The sequence below is a fragment of the Pongo abelii genome, chromosome 20 (genome assembly GCF_028885655.2).
Source record: "Pongo abelii isolate AG06213 chromosome 20, NHGRI_mPonAbe1-v2.0_pri, whole genome shotgun sequence".
Classification (NCBI taxonomy): domain Eukaryota; kingdom Metazoa; phylum Chordata; class Mammalia; order Primates; family Hominidae; genus Pongo; species Pongo abelii.
Genome location: NC_072005.2, coordinates 2,467,401 through 2,478,092, shown reverse-complemented (window position 1 = coordinate 2,478,092; position 10,692 = coordinate 2,467,401). Strand labels below are relative to the sequence as shown.

The window sequence follows — 10,692 nt, the reverse complement described above, 5'->3', positions numbered from 1 at the left end:
AGCCTATAAAGTCTTCAAGAAAGCGGCGCAGCAGTTATGATCACTGACATTCTTCTCCAGCAAATGAGCCCGCGGAGCTGGTATGCAGCATTCGAACCCGCTCACCTAGCGCGGGATTCGAACTCGGGAAGCGACTCGCGCCTTCCTGACGTCACGAAGTCACCCTGGAAAGCCGCTCTTCGCTCCGCCCCCGGCCCCGCCCGCGCCCGGAGCCCCGCCCCGCTCTCCTGGGCGCAGCCTACCCCGCTGCCTGCCCCGCGCCCCGCCCCCGCTCCGGCCTCCCGCCGCCGGGGCTCGCGATTGGTCGTGCCGGGACGCCAGGGCCCGCCCCCCGAGTGTCGGCCCCGCCCCCGCAGAGGGGAGCGAGCGCTCGCGGGCCGGGGCGGAGGGTTCGGCTGCGCGGCGGGGCTGAGGCGGCCGCGGGGCCCGAGCGCAGGTAAGGGCGCCCGCGAACCGGGCCAGGGGAAGTGAGGGCGCGGCCGGCGTCCCAGAGAGGGGACTGGGACAGCTCGGATTCGGCTGCGGACCGAGTTGGGGGTCGGAGTCGGCTGAGGAGGGGGGCTGGGGCTGGGGACCCGGGCTGCAACTGGAGGCTGGGGTTGGAATTGGGGACGGGGCTGCACTTGGGGGGTCGAAGTTAGCTGGGGAGGGGCTGGGGCTGGCGATTGGGACTGCACTTGGGGCTCAGGGCTAGCTGGGGAGGGGGCGGGAGTTGCAGGTCGAGGTTAGCTGGGGACGGGGCAGGAGGTGCAGATCGAGGTTAGCTGGGGACGGGGCAGGAGGTGCAGATCGAGGTTCGCTGGGGAAGGGTTGGGTCTGGGCATTGGGACTCCACTTAGAAATCAGGGCTAGCTGGGGAGGAGGCTGTAGTTGCAGGTCCAGGTTAGCTGGGTGGGGGGGGCTGTAGGTGGAATTGGAGGTCTGAGTTATCTGGGGAGGGGGCTGGAGTTGCAGGTCGAGGTTACCTGGGGAGGGGGCTGGAATTGTAGGTCGAGGTTAGCTAGGGAGGGGGCTGCTGGAGTGGCAGGTCGAGGTAAGCTCGGGAGGGGGCTTGGAGTGGGACTGGAGGTCTGAATTATCTGGGGAGGGGGCTGGAGTTGCAGGTCGAGGTTACCTGGGGAGGGGGCTTGGAGTGGGACTGGAGGTCTGAATTATCTGGGGAGGGGGCTGGAGTTGCAGGTCGAGGTTAGCTGGGGAGGGGGCTTGGAGTGGCATTGGAGGTCTGAGTTAGCTGGGGAGGGATCTGGAATTGCAGGTCCAGGTTAGCTAGGAAGGGGCTGGTGGTGGAATTGGAGGTCTTGAATTTGCTGGGGAGGGGGCTAGAGTCGCAGGTCGAGGTTAGCGGCCGAGGGGGCTTGGAGTGGGATTGGAGGTCCAAGCTACCTGGGGAGGGGGCTGGAATTGTAGGTGGAGGTTAGCTGGGGAGGGGCTGGAGGTGGAATTGGAAATCTGAGTTAGCTGGGGAGGGCGCTGGAGATGGTGTTGGGGGTTGAGATTAATTGGAGAGGGGAACAGGGGTTGAGTCAAGGGTGCAGCTTATTTGAAGAGGGAGTTGGGAGTGGGGTTGAGGTTCGCAGGGAGCTGGAGAGGGGGCTGGGGATGGAGTTTGAAGTGGGGTTCATTGGAGAGGGGGCTGCAGAGGGAATTAGATGTTGAGGTTGTCTGGGGAGAGGACTGAGGAATGGGGTTGGTGAAGATGGGGGGGTGTGATTGACGGCCCAGGGGTTAGGATTAGCTGAAAAGGGGCAGAAGGACAAAGTTGGGGTGAGCCAGGGAGTGGCTGGAGCATACAGGTGGGGGTTAGGCTTGTTCCAGAAAGGGTCTGGGGGCTATCAGGGGAAATGGGGAGCTTGTGAGTGTGTGGGGTGGAGGGGGGTTCAGGGAGAAGGAAGTTAGGGTGAGGTAGTGAGAAGGGAGGTGGGGGTAAGGTCCCAGGCTGGAGACACCTGGGGGCAGGTGTTTTGCTAAACATTGACTAATCAGGAGGAAAACGGGGTGTGGGGAGTTGTCTCAGGTAGGATCCAGTTAAAAGGAATTTGGAGAGGACTCACCCCTCTACTTTTGGGGGAGATGTTAATTGTTTGCTCTAGAACTGGGCACGGGGCAGAACCCCCCCGGGAACAGTGAGTTGAAGGAGACGGGAGTTCGGAATACTTTTTGAGGTTTATTTCTAGGATATAGGGTGCCAAGGAGAACGCTTCAGGAAGGAGAAAGGCTCTTGTCGGTGACTGAATTTTTCAGGAACTAAAGTGGGAGTTTTTGGGACGGTGCTATTGAGCGACGTGGGTGGCACTTTATTTTTCCTGGGGAGCGGGGGTTGCTAGGGGTTGGGAGGTGGGCGGTGGAAGACAGGCTTGATGAACAGAGGCAGCGGATCCCCAGCTAAGCGTCTTCACACGGTTGCTAGGTGTCAGCGAGGCAAATGCCAAGTTCACAAACTTGTTCCCGTCGTGGGATGCTGCGATCTTGCCTTGATGGAGTGTCGGGGGCCTCTGGGAGGTGCGCCTGTGTGTGTTCCGACCCTGCCTCTCGCTGCAGGGTTGGCTGTATCATCTTTTGGAGGTGTTGTTTACTCCGCTGCAAAGCGGGAATAATAAAAACAGTAGCATGTGCCTCTCAGGGTCGAATTACGGGATGTATGCATGGACTGTTTCCTAGCACATAGTGAGGGTACCTGAAGCATGGAGAATAATGGACTCAATCCAGTTTTTTTCTTTGGTGGGTTTGGAGATGGAGGAGTGGGATGACTGGGTTGTCACAGAGGAGAGGAAAGGAAGTGACTGGAACTTGACTCTAGTCCTGCAACCTTAGGAGCACACATCAGGGTCACCCCCAGAAGCTTTAAAAAATAATCTGCATGGCTGGTTGTGGTGGCTCATGCCTGTAATCCCCGTGCTTTGGGAGACAGAGGCAGGTGGATCACCTGAGGTCAGGAGTTCGAGACCAGACTGGCCAATATAGCGAAAACCTATCTCTACTAAAAATATCAAAAATTAGCTGGGCATGGTGGCGTTTGCCTGTAATCCCAGCTACTTGGGAGGCTGAAGCAGGAGAATCGCTTGAACCCAGGAGGTGGAGGTTGCAGTGAGCCGAGATCACGCCACTGCACTCCAGCCTGGGCGACAGAGAGAGACTCTGCCTCAAAAAAAAAAAGGAAAAAAAAAAAAAGGACTGCAACAACAACAAAAATATGTCTCATTATTATTATTATTATTATTATTATTATTATTATTATTATGTTGAGACAGAGTCTCAAATATGGAGCCTGTCTCCATATTATTAAAAGTGAGTAAAAAACTGAAAAGAAAGAAGACTTTGCCCACACCTGGTGGCAGGAGATTCTCAAAGCTCGTTAAGTAACAGATGCACCTGTTTAAGAGAAGGCTGCCTGGGTCATTCTGGTTTAGGGGCACCCCGTAAGGAACCACATCGAGCTGTGATTATACGCTTGAAATTTTGAGTTTACAGCTTCAGTTCATGGGGTGCATTTGGGTCTGTCTGTCCCAGCGCTGTGGACGTTTGGGGTCTGATCGTCCTCTGGGGTGGGGCCTTCTGGGCACTGCAGGGTGCCGAGCAGTGTCCCTGGCCTCCACCCACTCCACACCAGGAGCTCCCCGCATTGTGATAACCACAGATGTCTCCAGACATCACCCGGTGTCCTGTAGGGACAGAGACACTCCAGTGTGGAACTCTTGTTATAGACAAAACTGATTTATTTTCTCCTTTAACGACCTCATCTCTCCTTTGATGTGTAGGAAATGGGGCTGTTCAGAATTGGGGATTGTTTTTAAGTCATTTAGTGCTCTCGTTTTGAGAGGGGAGAAGTAAGGTCTCACTGCTTTTAGAAAACATTAGAAATGCCTACTTATGGCTGGGCGCGGTGGCTCACGCCTGTAATCTCAGCACTTTGGGAGGCCGAAGTGGGTGGAGCACTTGAGGTCAGGAGTTCAAGACCATCCTGGCCAACATGGTGAAACCCCATCTGTACTAAAAATATAAAAACTAGCTGGGTGTGGTAGCACATGCCTGTAATCCCAGCTACTTAAGGGGCTGAGGCAGGAGAATCACCTGAACCCAGGAGGCAGAGATTGCAGTGAGCCGAGATCGCACCACTGCACTCCAGCCTGGGCCACAGAGCAAGACTCTGTCTCAGAAAAAAAAAAAAAAAAAAAAAAAAAAAAAGGCTACTCCTTTCTAGGTGGGTCTTTTGTGTGGCTTTTGAACACTTAGTACTGATTTAGAAGATGGGCTGAAGTTGTCAGTTGCAGGCATTGGAAGATGCCATGTTTGCAATATGTTTTCTTGATTTTAACCTGGAACGTGAAGCTTCCAATGAAGCTCAAATTCTGCAGGTGCATCTCGATCTTACAGAGGAGCTTTATTTAGAAAACATCCTTTGACCAATACTGTTATTTTCTGTTCTTGTTTCATGCTTAATAAACCCTGGGGCCCCACTGTTTGACGGCAAAGAGAAGTAAACACAAATTACCCTCACGCGTAGACAATTCAGCTTCGTGTTTACTGAATGGAGGCATTTTTCTCGTTCACCGAGTAGTAGTGAAAAACACTCCTTTCTTCATTCAAGGTGTTATTCGGATTTTTTCAGTTCCATCTGGAAGCAGCGATGGTCTTTAAAATCATATCCACAGAGTCATTTGTATTTTTGAAGATGCTTCATGGTTTCTTACAGGAAGGTCGTGCCTGGTCTCTATAGGCTTGGGAGCTGGTGCTTTCTTTTTTTCTTTGCTTTCTTTCTTTTTTTTTTTTTTGAAACACAGTCTTTCTCTGTCACCCAGGCTGGAGTGCAATGGTGCAATCTTGGCTCACTGCAACCTCCGCCTCCAGGGCTCAAGCGATTCTTCTGCCTCAGCCTCTCGAGTAGCTGGGATTACAGGCGTGCACCACTGCACCCGGCTAATTTTTATATTTTTAGTAGAGACGGGGTTTCACCATATTGCCCAGGCTGGTCTCAAACTCCTGACCTCAGGTGATCCACCTACCTCTGCCTCCCAAAGTGCTGGGATTACAGGCGTGAGCCACCGCACCCGACCTGTCCTTTTTTTTTGAGACATGGTCTCGTTCCGTTGCCCGGGCTGGAGTGCAGTGGTGCGATCTCAGCTCATTGCAACCTCCGCCTTCAGGGTTCAAGCGATTCTCCTGCCCCAGCCTCCTGAGTAGCTTCCATTACAGGCATGCACCACCACACCCGGCTAATTTTTGTATTTTTAGTAGAGACTTGTTGGGGGGGGGGGGGTCTCACCATGTTGGCCAGGCTAGCCTTGAACTCCTGACCTTAGGTCATTCACCCACCTCGGCCTCCCAAAGTGCTGGGGTGACAGGCGTGAGCCACCGCGCCCAGCTGCTGTGTCCTTTCACGGCTGATTTCTGCAATTCTTTGTCCTTGGTGATGTCGGGCGCCTCTCCCCGCTCGTTGACATTTCTTGACTTCACTTGTCACTGCTTTCTCTACATGCACTCTTTGGCCTGGCCTCTGTCTCTTAAGGGTTAGAGAAAAGTGTTCATGGTTTACATCACCCAGGAGACCTTACAGATGAGTGTGAGAGCTAAGGAGATGGGCGGACCCGTCCTCAGTCACACAGCGGCCCCCGAGGGGTCACTCCTGTCCTCTTCCTCCTCCCCTATCCTGCGGTGTGAGTGGGCCACGCTCTCTCTGTGTGGTTCCTCCCCCACATCAGCTCCTGACACGGGTGGATGGTGGGGTTCGTGGGCAGCTCCGAGATGCTTCCAGGAACAGTTACTTGAACCTCGCAAAAGGAAAAGTCTTACTGCTTTTTATGACAAAAATTGAGGTATAATTTGCACTTCATAACATTCAGACCTTTTAAGGATGCAATTCCATCTTTTAAATAAGTTTATCAGCTGTGCAAATATCCCTATAAGCCCCTTTCAGAACATTCCTGTGATCCCAGCACTTTGGGAGGCCAAAGCGGGAGGATCACTTGAGGCCAGGAGTTCGAGACCAGCCTGGCCAACATGGTGAAACCCCGTCTCTACTAAAAATACAAAAATTAGCTGGGTGTGGTGGAGAGTGCCTGTAATCCCAGCTACTCAGGAGGCTGAGGCAGGAGAACTACTTGAACCCTGGAGGCGGAGGTTGTGGTGAGCACTGCACTCCAGCCTGGGCGACAGAGCGAGACTCTGTCTCAAAAAACAAACAAACAAAAAAACATTCCATCACCCAGTAAAATCCTTTGTCCCCATGAGGGTGGAAAGACTCTCCACCCCCTCCCTCAGCCCTGGCACCCACACCTCTCCCTCCTGTCTCTGGACTGGCCTGTCCTAGACATTTCAAAGAAATGGGTCACACACTGTGTGGCCTTTGTGTCTGGTGTCTCTCACTGCGTGTGACATGCTCAAGGTGCATCCATGCTGTGGCATGCGTCAGAGCCTCGACCCTTTTCAGGGCTGAGTCGTGTTCCGGTGCGTGGACAGACCGGGCTGTGCTCATCCATCCATCCAGCAACACACGCTTGGCTGCTTTTGCCTTTGGGCAATGAAGCACGGTGCTGGGATGTAAATGGCTTTTTCCTGGGCATAGGCAGCCCGCTGCACTGAAGCTTGGGATGTTTGTTTAGTGGTTCGTTCTTTCTTTCTTTTTCTTTCTTCCTTCCTTCCTTCCTTCTTCCTTCCTTTCCTTTCCCTTTCTTTCTTTCTGTCTTTCTTTCTCTCTCTTTCTTTCTTTCTTTTTCTTTCTCTTTCTCTCTTTCTTTCTTTCTCTCCTCTCTCTCCTCTCTCCCCTCTCTCCCCTCTCTCTCTTTCTTTTCTTTTTTTTTGATGGAGTCTCGCTCTGTCTCCCGGGCTGGAGTGCAGTAGTGCAATCTCGGCTCACTGCAACCTCCGCCTCCCAGGTTCCAGTGATTCTCCTGCCTCAGCCTCCCGAGTAGCTGGGATTACAGGTGCCCGCCACCACACCCAGATAATTTTTGTATTTTTAGTAGAGACAGGGCGTCACCATGTTGCCCAGGCTGGTCTCGAACTCCTGACCTCAGGTGATCTGCCTGCCTCGGCCTCCCGAAGTGCTGGGATTACAGGCGTGAGCCCCCATGCCCGGCCCCTCCTGTCTGCTTTCTTTCCCATCCCAGTGCTCCCTCTTGAGCTGAGAGCCTCATCATCCCTGGCAGGAGACTCCAAGGTGACGAATCAGCCTCTGGTTTCTCTGGCTCCAGCAGGACCTTCCTAGTAAGCTTCCTGGGCACTGATCAGACGGTCACTTCCCTGCCCCTACCAAGTCAGCACCTGCATGATGACACCCCAGTTCCTCATGGGATCTTCAGGGTCCTGCATGGCCTGGCCCTGCCCTCTGACCCTTCAAGTACCCCACCCCCACTTGGCTCCATCCACCTCCCCGGTGCCCCTGGGTTTCCTGGACGCTGCTGTTGCTGTCTCCTTTGTCTGAAACGCTCCTTCCTTCCTTCCTCTATCCGACAAAGGCCCGTTGTGTGCCTATTTTAAGCCTCAGAACTGGTGCCAGGCCCTGGGAGCACCACGTGAATGAGGCATCTGTGTGCTGGTGTGGGGGCCGTGGAGATGGCAGTCCGGGTCAGAGGGGCCTGAGCCCAGGGTGGCACAGAGGTGGGGGCCTCGGGCCTGCGTGTTCTAGGAGCTGTATAGGTGCAGGGGTGATAAGAAGTCGTCCGGGGGGTAGAGAGGGGGCTGAGGAAGGTCCAGACGGGAGGCCATGAGGAAGCTTTGAGTAGAATACAAGTTTGCCAGGGAACGGATTGGTGGAGACTGGCCCATCTTGGTGGGTACACAGAGGGCGCTAGGTCTCCCCATGCCAGTCACCACACATTTTCTCAGCCTGGCTCACTGCAGCCTCAAACTCTGGGCTCAAGCAATCCTCCCACCTCAGCCTCCCAGGGTAGCTGGGACTACAGATGCACGCCACCATGCCCAGCTAATTAAAAAAATTTTTTTGTAAACATGGAGGTCCCCCTGTATTGCCTAGACTGGTCTCCAACTCCTGAGCTCGAGTTCAACCCTACTCTGGGATGGCCTGAGTAGGGTCATTTTCTGGGGCAGGGCTGTCCTGGGCACTGCAGGTCCTGAGGTGCTGAGCAGCGTCCCTGGCGTCCACCCACTCCACGCCAGTAGCACCTCCAGTTGTGACCACCACAGATGTCCCCAGACATAGCCCAGTGTCCCTCAGGGAGCAGATCACACCTGGGCTAGGGGAGTCCACGGACTCCAAGAGACTCTGCGTCCCATGATCCTCTGCCCTGCTGAGGTCCCAGGAGGCTGCACACATTGAAATCCACACCCTGAGTGGGGAGGGAGAGAGGAGGTGAGCCCCAGAAGCTGGGGGTCCCCCTAGTTTACACTGTCTGCCCCACCGGGAGTTTATTCTGGTGTCCAATGTGATCAGGAAGCAGACTTGATTTTTTCCCAAATAATGTAGGGGCTCCCTCTTGGCACTGCAGATAGGGGAACCGGATTGTTCTCTGGGGTGGGGCCGTCCTGGGCACCGCAGGGTGCTGAGCAGCGTCCCTGGCCTCCACCCACTCCATGCCAGGAGCATCTCTGAGTTGTGACAGCCACCGATGTCCCCAGACATTGTCCACAGTCGTCTGGGGTTGAGAACCACTGCTCTATACCAGGCTATGGTAGCACAGATCCTTTAAACTAAAACTTTTTTTTTTCCCTGAAAACTATGGTTGAACTAGTTAAGTGCTATTCCCTGCACCCCCCCAAAAAAAAGCAACAAAAAAACTCCCCAAAATGTAGATTCCTCCAAAAATAGTGTCACCAATTCCAGATAGCCTTGACATTTCTGACCCAAATCCCCTGTGCTTACCCCACCTTACAATCTCAAATGTAGCCCAACCCAAGAGAGAGAAAGGAAGAGAATTTTATCCTCAAACAACCAAGATTTCTTAGGCATAGAGACATTGCCGTTTCAAGGTCAGAGTCATTTATTTTACAGACATTTATTAACGTTCACAACACAACATTAAGTGTCTGATATTGTGTCGGGTGATGAGTTTACAAAATGAAGACAGGGACCTCGACCTCTGAGAGCCTCCAAGAGGAGGCGGCATTTGATTAGAGACTTGGGGGGGTGGTTAGAACGTGGGCGTTCATTCTTTAACCCTTGACGCATTTATCTGGTGCTGTCTCTGTCTCATGTCCAGCCATGCCCTAAATCAGAGCTTGTCCCTGGGGGCGATTCTGGCCTTCAGGGGACACTGAGCGATGTCTGGGGACATTTGTGGCTGTCACGACCGGGGCTGCTCCTAGCATGGAGTGGGTGGATGCCAGGGACACTGCTCAGCGCCCCGCAGTGCCCAGGATGGCCGCACCCCAGAGAATGGTCCAGAGCCCCGATGTCCACAGTACCCAGGGGAGAGACCCTGGTTTGCAGAAATGGCTACCTTTTTGGAGTTTCTGTACAGTTACTCTTTGGAAGATGGTAAAGTAGAAAAAGATTACCTTTGATGTACATTCATTAGTTTAAGTCTGCTTTTCTTTTCTTTTCTTTTCTTTTTTTTTTTGAGACAGAGTCTTGCTCTGTCACCTAGGCTGGAGTACAGCGGTGTGATCTTGGCTCACTGCAACCTCCACCTCCCTGGCTCAAGCAATCGTCCCACCTCGATCTCCTGAGTAGCTGGGAATACAGGCACAGATCATTATGCCCAGCTAATTTTTTTTTTTTTTTTTGTAGAGATGGGATATTGCTATGTTGCCCAGACTGGTCTCAAACTCCTTGGCTCAAGCGAGCCTCCTGCCTCAGCCTCCAGAGTAGCTGGGACTACAGGCACATGTCACCATATCCGGCTAATTTTTTGTAGAGATAGAGTCTCACTATGTTGCCCAGGTTGTTCTTGAACCCCTGAGCTCAAGTGATCCACCCGCTTCGGACTCCCAAAGTGTTGGGATTACAGACATGAACCACTGTGCCTGGCTGAACGTCTACTTTTCTTTTTAATGAGATAGGGGCTTACTCTGTTACCCAGGCTGGAGTGCAGTGGCACAATCACAGCTCACTGCAGCCTTGAACTCCCAGGCCCAAGTGATCCTCCTGCCTCAGCCTCCCAGATAGGCGAGAACACAAGCATGTACTGCCACACCTGGCTAATTTTTGTATTTTTTGTAGAGACGGGGGCTTGCTGTGTTGTCCAGGCTGGTCTTGAACTCCTGGGCTCAAGCGATTTGCCCACCTCGGCCGGCCCACGTTCTAGAATTACAGGTGTGAGTCACCACGTCCGATTTCATTGTTCATTTGACCTTTGTTGACAAGCCCAAGACTGCTGCCCCTGGCCGCCTTTTTTTTTTTGAGATGGAGTCTTGCTCTGTCGCCCAGGCTGGAGGGCAGTGGCGTGATCTCGGCTCACTGCAAGCTCCGCCTCCCGGGTTCACGCCATTCTCCTGCCTCAGCCTCCCGAGTAGCTGGGACTACAGGCGCCCGCCACCACGCCCGGCTAATTTTTTGTATTTTTAGTAGAGACGGGGTTTCACCTTGTTAGCCAGGATGGTCTCAATCTCCTGACCTCGTGATCTGCCCGCCTCGGCCTCCCAAAGTGCTGGGATTACAGGCGTGAGCCACCATGACCGGCCTCCCCTGGCCGTCTTAAAAAACTCCCTAACTTGATGGACAACAAAGCCAGGAGGAATCAAAGAAAAGAGATGAATCCAGCCAAGTTCAAATGCAGATGTCCTGGCAGAGTCTGCTGG

General features: G+C 53.5%; 1 protein-coding gene across 1 annotated transcript in view; it reads left to right on the top strand.

Moving 5' to 3' along the window:
* The first annotated feature begins 307 nt into the window (after positions 1-307).
* The window catches only part of GNG7 (G protein subunit gamma 7), a 191,896-nt gene continuing 181,511 nt past the window's right edge, over positions 308-10,692 (top strand). Inside the window, exon 1 of the mRNA XM_024238139.3 lies at positions 308-436. The gene's annotated coding sequence lies outside the window, so the exon portion shown is untranslated. The remainder of the gene's footprint in view (positions 437-10,692) is intronic.